Source organism: Eleutherodactylus coqui, chromosome 9, assembly GCF_035609145.1.
Source record: "Eleutherodactylus coqui strain aEleCoq1 chromosome 9, aEleCoq1.hap1, whole genome shotgun sequence".
NCBI classification, from domain to species: domain Eukaryota; kingdom Metazoa; phylum Chordata; class Amphibia; order Anura; family Eleutherodactylidae; genus Eleutherodactylus; species Eleutherodactylus coqui.
In genome coordinates, this window is record NC_089845.1 from 154,781,376 (window position 1) to 154,791,260 (window position 9,885).

The window sequence follows — 9,885 nt, forward strand, 5'->3', positions numbered from 1 at the left end:
GACATTTCTGCATGGCATAATGTTTTCTGTGCATGATGACACCATGGAAGCCGCACAGTGTGAACGGACATTTAAAGAAAATTTGTCTAAGAACTGTGTTGCTGACCGGGTGGGGCAAGAAAAGTCCATTAACCCCGGCAGGTTATGTGTGGGGGATGGTGGGATGTATTCTGTACCTAATATGTGTCACTATGTTTCCCAAATGCAGTCAGGATGTGAACAGGGTGCAATGAGTGCAGCCAACGCCCATGTGAGAGCCTATGCAAGTATACCTCTAGTGAAAGAGGGAAGTAATAATGAAGGTAGTGAGGTTTTCAGTGCAGATCCTGAGATTCAGGGTGAATTCACACAAACGTATATCGGCTCGATTTTCACGCCGAGCCGATATACGTCGTCCTCATATGCAGGGGGGGGAAGGCTGGAAGAGCCAGGAGCAGGAACTGAGCTCCCGCCCCCTCTCTGCCTCCTCTCTGCCCTTCTGCACTATTTGCAATGGGGAGAGGCGGGGCGGGGTGGGGCTAATTCTCAGAGTGTAGCCCCGCCCCATCCCGCCTCCTCTCATTGCAAATAGTGCAGAGGGGCGGAGAGGAGGCAGAGAGGGGCGGGAGCTTAGTTCCTGCTTCTGGCTCTTCCATCCTCCCCCCCCCCCTGCACACGAGAACAACGTATATCGGCTCGGCGTGAAAACCGAGCCAATATACGTTCGTGTGAATGCACCCTCAGGGTGAGACAGCAAGAGAACGCTTGGTTAAAATTCAGGAGGGATTTGCACCAATGCAAGCATATATGAAGTTTTTGGAAGAAGCATCTCAAACTGCTAATGAAAGACTTAACGCACAGTTTGAGAAAGAAAGGACTATCTTGTGTCTGCTTGGAGAAGAGGCCAAGAGGCAAAGGCTGTTAACAGAGGAGCAGCCAGATAAATTCCTAAAAGAAAAGGAAAGTATTCTTCAAGAAGTTGAGCAGCTGAAAGCAAAGAGTACAACTCTCTTAAAGGAGAATGAGCATCTTGAGAGATTGGCTAAGGAGGAAGCTGATCACCGGGTGTTACTGGAACAGAAGAATGTTCAGTGTGAACAGAGCTTAGAAGAAATGAGAAGTGAGAAAAAGAAGTATGTGGGATATCTTTCAACAGCCCATGAAGAGATACAAGACCTCAGAGAGGCAGCCAGAGATGAGGCTGATCGCAGAGTATGTCTGGAGGCACAATCTGTGCAGTATGAACAGGACTGTAAGAAACTGCAAATGAAAACCCAAGAGTTGGAGATGACGGGTTGAGAGTTAGAAAGGGCTTCTACAGAAGCACGTAATCAAACTACAGATTTGCAGAATCAGGCTGCAGAGTTGAAAATGCAGTTGGCAAAGAAAAATGGTGACTTGGAGTGCCAAATACATCAGCTCAAGGAAGAGCTGGAAATAGAGAAAGCTGCTTGCAGGCAGGCAGAGAAGCAAGCAGAGATCTTGAAAGATTTACTAGATTACAAAGAAAACCAGGAAGCACTGCATGAGAGACTGGTGTCCCAGCTACAGATGAGCTTGGATGAGAAAGTTGAAGTACATGGAACCGAAATCCAGGAGCTGAAATGGAGTCATGCTGTAGCTGGGGGGAAACTGTCCAAGCAGTTGAAGCAAATTGAAAAAGTGAAAGAAGCATGGAAAAGTGAGTGTCTTGAGCTGACCCAAAAGGTGAAGGGGTTGTTGGAAGACAAGTGTGCATATGAGTGCAAGAGAAATACAGTGGAAATGCAGCTCCAAAAGCTACAAGTAAAAGTCACTAAAAGTGACAGTGTGCAGACAGCGTTGTCTGCGCAGGTGAATAGACTGCAGGTGAAGCTGAAAGCTCAGGCTGAAAAGTCTCAGAGGCTGGTGCAAGAAGAGACGCAGCAGAGGCTTGGTCTTAGTGCACACCTGAAGATAATGCAAGATGAGAGAGATGCGTTCCTCAAGCAGTTAGAGGAAGATGCTGAAGCTAAGAGAAACCTGTCAAAGCAGATTGCAACACTTCAGGCTGAGGTGTCAGACCTAAAATATAGACTGGAGAAGAGTGCTGTGTGCTTGGGTTCCGTGGAAGAGCAGAAAAGAGTAATAGAGGAGTTAGAAGCTACAATGCAGCAGTATGAAGAGAAGACAGCTGCCTGTGATAAACTTGAGAAGGTTAAAGTACATCTTCAGCAAGAGATAGAAGGTGCTTCTGTGAAGCTTGGTCTCCAAAAGGAGCTTGTGTCCAAACTAAGAAAGACACAGCAAATATGTGAATAGCAGCTTACAGTGGAGAAAATCAGGTCTGCAAGATATGTCACTGAATGTGAACATGCTGAAGAAAAGGTCTGTATGAAAGGGACCGAAGTGTTAACTTTAACACACACCCTAAAAATGTCAGAGATGGAAGAGAAACTGTATGAGAACCCTGCATGCTGGATCACGGTTGAAGAGCAAGACGGTGAAATCCTAAAATAGGTGGAAGCAATAAATCAGCTGTTTTGTCTTCAAACTGGTGTCTATGATGAACTTGAGACGTTTACAGTGAGTCTTCAGCAAGAAGTAGAAGACATTAGTGTGGAGCTTCGTTACCAATGTCAGATGGTGTCCAACTGGGAGAAGAAACAAAAGATATGTGAACAGTGGCTTACTGAGGGGAAGTCGGTGTCCCCTAAAGTTGCAAAAGGCGTAACAAGCGGGTGCGCACTGAAATGCAAGACTGGATTAGCGCCAAGACAGATGCTGAGAAGAGAACTCTGATATGGGAAGAGCTAAAAGGTGTGTTCCAACAATCTGTAGAAGGAATGGAGACCTTGTTGAAGAAGATTAAGAAAAAGACCAAAGCGCTAACCTTGACGCACACACTGAAGGTGGTGTCAGAAGAAAAAGTGGTATTGCAAAGGTCCACTAAGAAGTTAAAGGGGTTGTCTCGAGGAAGCAGTGAATTTTTTTTTTTGCCCAGTCCCCCTAATTAAGCAAACATTACTAAGCCCCCCTGTAAATGACTTTTCTAGCTGGTTTCTACTTACAGTTCCAGCATTTCAGCAACTTATAAAAAGTTTCCCCAAGATGGCCGCCGGCTCTTTTCCCGTCGCTTGCTGTAGCCCGACGTGCGCGCTCCCGAGACGCTACCAGCTGTGTCTCCCTGACAACCAGACGCCCCGCAGCTGCCGACCGGACCCCGGGATTGAACGCGGCCGACCAGTCACCCACCGCCAGGCAGCAGGTAACCGGCGCTAGCCCCCGGCTTCCCCGCGCTAGCCCCCGGCTTCCCCGCGCTAGCCCCCGGCTCCCCAGCGGTAGGCTCCGGGGCCCAGCGGTAGGCTCCAGGGCCACAGCGGTAGGCTCCGGGGCCACAGCGGCAGTCAGTCACGCGTCACCCCCGTCAGTCCGTCACCCATCACTTACCTGGGCGGCTGGGCTGGGCGGCTCTGCTGGGCTGGGCTTCTCGGCTGGGCGGCTCCAGTTTCTGCACCTTCCTCTAACAGAGGATGGTAGCAGAATGGCTGCTCCAGCGCGCTCCCGAGAAGATACAGCTCGTCTGCGCATGCGCAGAAGAGCTGTAGCGGCGAGCACACTGAAGCGGCTCGTGCTCAGAGCAGAAGACCGGACTGCGCAAGCGCGTCTACAAAAGCAAGCCACCAGCGAATTTAGACGGAACCATGGAGACGAGGACGCTAGCAACGGAGCAGGTAAGTGAATAACTTCTGTATGGCTCATAATTAATGCACGATGTATATTACAAAGTGCATTAATATGGCCATACAGAAGTGTATAACCCCACTTGATTTCGCGAGACAACCCCTTTAAGTGTAAAGGTGAAGCTCTGGGAGTCAAAGGGTCATATTGCTGAAAAGAAGGTTCAGAGACTAGAGAGGTCTAGGGCCCAGTTCAGACAAATGAAAAAAAGAAGACCCTGTTGAATTCTAAAAAAGAGATAAAAATTGTGAAAGGTATCGAGAAAGTGAGAGCTGAGCTACAGATGGGAGGTGAGCAATCCTCTGAAGTTCAAGTCACCAAAGAGAAGGCAGAAAGTGAAACTGCTAAAGCAGAGAAGGCCACGAAGGTAGCAGAGACTGGGGAAAAGGCCTTTAAAATTACTCTTGTCCTGGATAAGGAAGTTGTGCAAATGAATGGAAGTGTCTCTGTGGTAGAAGGCCCATAGATGGAAATAAGTGCACATGCCGCTACTGAAGGGCAGACTGAAGAAATGGCACCTGCAACAGTTGAACAGATGAGTGATGTACGATGTGAAGTATTCCACATGGAAGTTGAGCTTCAGAAAGTGCCAGTTAGGGCAAGAGACCCCAAGCCATTCCACACTGAAATGGAGGACTTGGTTAGCTCCAAGGGTGATGGTGAAAAGACGGTACATGAACTAGAAAAGTCTACTAAAGCCTTGGAACAGCAAGTAGAAGAATTGAAGGCTCAGGTAGAGAAACCTGACGATAAGTTACAAGCCACAGAGGATACGAACTTGCACTTGGAAGACAACTTGCAATCTGTGAGAGCACGGTCTGACAGAGATCGGCAAGGTTGTGATGAGCCAAGTGAAGACAAGAAGAGAGAACTTGTCAGACAAGGAAAACTAGAAAGAGACCCCTGAGCCTGGAGCTTTGACCCCGGGGGGCCAAGACGAAAAGGGGATACAGCCTACGGCCTATATCAAAGGGGGGGGGGGGGTGTAGCGGTGCAGTGCACAGGGGGGCCTGTAAAGGGCCAGAGACAGGACTCCTGGTGCGAGGGTTAACCAAGGGGTTGAGCAGGAACCAGATAAAAGCCGGTTCCTGCCAAAGACAAGGGAGAGAGAGACAGCTCAGTGGAGCTGGGAGGGCTGCTAGCCCAGGTTCTGGTGCAGACCAAGAAGGCCAGAGGCTAACAGGTTGACGCCCCTAACCTCAACACCTGAGAGAGGACCAGCGCAGCACAGGAAGGTGTTGCAGGCTGGTGGCCTGAAAAGGCAAGAGTCCAACAGGGGATGCCCCTGGACTCCCACCCAAGTTGGGGTGCTTATAGACATGATGTGATGTGATATGCTGTGCTGTGGAATAAATGCTGGCAGGAGCCAGATAAAGAGATACTCTAGTCCTGAACCGTGTTTATCCATGTGGGGCACCATTTCTGGTATGAGAGGTCAGCGATCCCGAGGCAAGAGTACCCCCTTTGCTACACTATGTAAAAAAATATAACTACTATAATATTGCCCTATATGTACAAGATTATAACTACTATAATACTGCTCCTATGTAGAAGAATATAAAAACTTTAATACTGTCCCCTATGTCCAAGAATATAACTACTATAATACTGCCCCCTATGTAGAAGAATAACTACTATAATACTGCTCCTATGTACAAGAATATAACTACTATAATACTGCCCCCTATGTACAAGAATATAACTACTATAATACTACCCCTATGCACAAGAATATAACTAATATAATACTGCTCCTATGAACAAAAATATAACTACTATAATACTGCCTCCTATGTCCAAGAATATAACTACTATAATACTGCCCCCTATGTATAAGAATAACTACTATAATACTGCTCCTATGTACAAGAATATAACTACTATAATGCTGCCCCCTATGTACAAGAATATAACTACTATAATACTACCCCTATGTACAAGAGTATAACTACTATAATACTGCCTCCTATGAACAAAAATATAACTACTATAATACTGCCCCCTATGTACAAGCATATAACTACTATAATACTGCCCCCTATGTACAAGCATATAACTAATATAATACTGCCCCTATGTACAAGAATATAACTACTATAATACTACCCCTATGTACAAGAGTATAACTACTATAATACTGCTCCTATGTAGAAGAATATAAAAACTTTAATACTGTCCCCTATGTCCAAGAATATAACTACTATAATACTGCCCCCTATGTAGAAGAATAACTACTATAATACTGCTCCTATGTACAAGAATATAACTACTATAATACTGCCCCCTATGTACAAGAATATAACTACTATAATACTACCCCTATGCACAAGAATATAACTAATATAATACTGCTCCTATGAACAAAAATATAACTACTATAATACTGCCTCCTATGTCCAAGAATATAACTACTATAATACTGCCCCCTATGTATAAGAATAACTACTATAATACTGCTCCTATGTACAAGAATATAACTACTATAATGCTGCCCCCTCTGTACAAGAATATAACTACTATAATACTACCCCTATGTACAAGAGTATAACTACTATAATACTGCCTCCTATGAACAAAAATATAACTACTATAATACTGCCCCCTATGTACAAGCATATAACTACTATAATACTGCCCCCTATGTACAAGCATATAACTACTATAATACTGCCCCTATGTACAAGAATATAACTACTATAATACTACCCCTATGTACAAGAGTATAACTACTATAATACTGCCTCCTATGAACAAAAATATAACTACTATAATACTGCCCCCTATGTACAAGCATATAACTACTATAATACTGCCCCCTATGTACAAGCATATAACTACTATAATACTGCCCCTATGTACAAGAATATAACTACTATAATACTACCCCTATGTACAAGAATATACCTACTATAATACTGCCTCCTATGTACAAGAATATAACTACTATAATACTGCCTCCTATGTACAAGAGTATAACTACTATAATACTACCCCTATGTACAAGAGTATAACTACTATAATACTGCCTCCTATGAACAAAAATATAACTACTATAATACTGCCCCCTATGTACAAGCATATAACTACTATAATACTGCCCCCTATGTACAAGCATATAACTACTATAATACTGCCCCTATGTACAAGAATATAACTACTATAATACTACCCCTATGTACAAGAATATACCTACTATAATACTGCCTCCTATGTACAAGAATATAACTACTATAATACTGCTCCTATGTACAAGAATATAACTACTATAATACTGTCCTCTATGTACAAGAATATAACTACTATAATACTGCCCCCTATGTACAAGAATATAACTACTATAATACTGCCCCCTATGTACAAGAATATAACTACTATAATATTGGCCCCTATGTACAAGAATATAACTACTATAATACTGCTCCCTATGTACAAGAATATAACTACTATAGTACTGCATCCTATGTACAAGAATATAACTACTGTAATACTACCTCCTATGTACAATAATATAACTGCTATAATACTGCCCCTGTGTACAAGAATATAACTGCTATAATGCTGCCCCCTGTGTACAAGAATATAACTACTATAATACTGCCCCCTATGTACAAGAATATAACCACTATAATACTGCTCCTGTGTACAAGAATATAACTACTATAATACTGCCTCCTATGTACAAGAATATAACTACTATAATACTGCTCCTATGTACAAGAATATAACTACTATAATACTGTCCTCTATGTACAAGAATATAACTACTATAATACTGCCCCCTATGTACAAGAATATAACTACTATAATACTGCCCCCTATGTACAAGAATATAACTACTATAATATTGGCCCCTATGTACAAGAATATAACTACTATAATACTGCTCCCTATGTACAAGAATATAACTACTATAGTACTGCATCCTATGTACAAGAATATAACTACTGTAATACTACCTCCTATGTACAATAATATAACTGCTATAATACTGCCCCCTGTGTACAAGAATATAACTGCTATAATACTGCCCCCTGTGTACAAGAATATAACTACTATAATACTGCCTCCTATGTACAATAATATAACTGCTATAATACTGCCCCCTGTGTACAAGAATATAACTGCTATAATACTGCCCCCTGTGTACAAGAATATAACTACTATAATACTGCCCCCTATGTACAAGAATATAACCACTATAATACTGCTCCTGTGTACAAGAATATAACTACTATAATACTGCCCCCTATATACAAGAATATAACTACTATAATACTGCCCCCTATGTAAAAGAATATAACTACTATAATACTACCCCCTATGTACAAGAATATAACTACTATAATACTGCCCCCTATGTAAAAGAATATAACTACTATAATACTGCCCCCTATGTACAAGAATATAACCACTATAATACTGCCCCCTATGTACAAGAATATAACTACTATCATATTGCCCCCTATGTACAAGAATACAACTATTATAATCCTGCCTCCTAGCTGAGAGGTTGTGTGTTGGTGGTTCTCCTGATGTCTGGAGCTAGTCCAGGGAGGGGCCACCCTGGGTGGGGAAGCTCCCCAAGCAAGGCCCAGGCTTCCAGTCCTGTGCTGCGAGAGAATACCAAAGTGCTTTCAAGTGTGGATACAAGTCCAAGAAAGGTGTCTGAGCAAATAGAAGGGGAGAATGGATGTACTACAAGTACAAAGAAGGAAGATGGAGAATTGAAAGTGTGTAAAGTAAAAGAAACATCAGGAGCAGCTAAGAAAAGTGGAGTTACACAGTCTGCTGGCCGCAGCACACAGCTTCCTGCACAAGTAAGTGACTCTGAAAAAGTTACCTTTATTGGAAATATGAAAGGTGTAAAGCAGAGCCAGCAAGGTGTCCCAGCAGGATGGCCGAGTGCAGCACATGCAGCGGGTGTCCCAGCAGGAAGGCAGAGCGCAGCACATGCAGCGGGTGTCCCAGCAGGAAGGCAGAGCGCAGCACATGCAGCGGGTGTCCCGGCGGGAAGGCAGAGAGCAGCACATGCAGCGGGTGCCCCGGCGGGAAGGCAGAGCGCAGCACATGCAGCGGGTGTCCCGGCGGGAAGGCAGAGCACAGCACATGCAGCGGGTGCCCCGGCGGGAAGGCAGAGCGCAGCACATGCAGCGGGTGCCCCGGCGAGAAGGCAGAGCGCAGCACATGCAGCGGGTGCCCCGGCGGGAAGGCAGAGCGCAGCCCATGCAACAGGTGCCCCGGCGGGAAGGCAGAGCGCAGCCCATGCAGCAGGTGCCCCGGCGGGAAGGCAGAGCGCAGCCCATGCAGCAGGTGCCCCGGCGGGAAGGCAGAGCGCAGCCGATGCAGCAGGTGCCCCGGCGGGAAGGCAGAGCGCAGCCCATGCAGCAGGTGCCCCGGCGGGAAGGCAGAGCGCAGCCCATGCAGCAGGTGCCCCGACGGGAAGGCAGAGCGCAGCACATGCAGCAGGTGCCCCGACGGGAAGGCAGAGCGCAGCACATGCAGCAGGTGCCCCGGCGGGAAGGCAGAGCGCAGCCCATGCAGCAGGTGCCCCGGCGGGAAGGCAGAGCGCAGCCCATGCAGCAGGTGCCCCGGCGGGAAGGCAGAGCGCAGCACATGCAGCAGGTGCCCCGGCGGGAAGGCAGAGCGCAGCACATGCAGCAGGTGCCCTAGCGGGAAGGCAGAGCGCAGCCCATGCAGCAGGTGCCCCCGCGGGAAGGCAGAGCGCAGCACATGCAGCGGGTGCCCCAGCGGGAAGGCAGAGTGCAGCACATGCAGCAGGTGTGCAGCTGACCCCTCCAGCACACAGACAGCATAGAACATCTCTGGAGAGGCAAACGTTGCAGGAAAACCTGCGGCAGGATGAAGTGGTCACCAGCATGTCGTGCCCAGGCCGCACAAGATCGCAGTATGGCAGCGGGAGCAGTAAAAGTGCTGGGAAGTCTGTGGATGTGATGCAAACAAAGTCTGCAGTAAACTCCCCCATTATTCCCAAAATGGTTGGAAGGTACAATCCAAGTGCAGCACCTGACGGTCAAGCTGCAGCCGGTGGAGGATCCCCGGGAACAGGCATGGGAAAACAGACGGGGTCTGCTGACAGCAAACAGCCAGAGAAGCCCCCTCAGCCGAGACAGCAAGCAAGAGAGACGGCACCTGAGCTGCTGCTGGCAGAGGAGATCCCAGATCTGGTGAAGAAGATGGAGAAGTTAC

At 46.2% G+C, this 9,885-nt stretch overlaps 1 pseudogene; it reads left to right on the forward strand.

Annotated features, from left to right (window-relative positions):
• The first annotated feature begins 786 nt into the window (after positions 1-786).
• On the forward strand, positions 787-4,585 carry LOC136578724 (myosin-9-like; annotated as a pseudogene).
• The last annotated feature ends 5,300 nt before the right edge of the window (positions 4,586-9,885 follow it).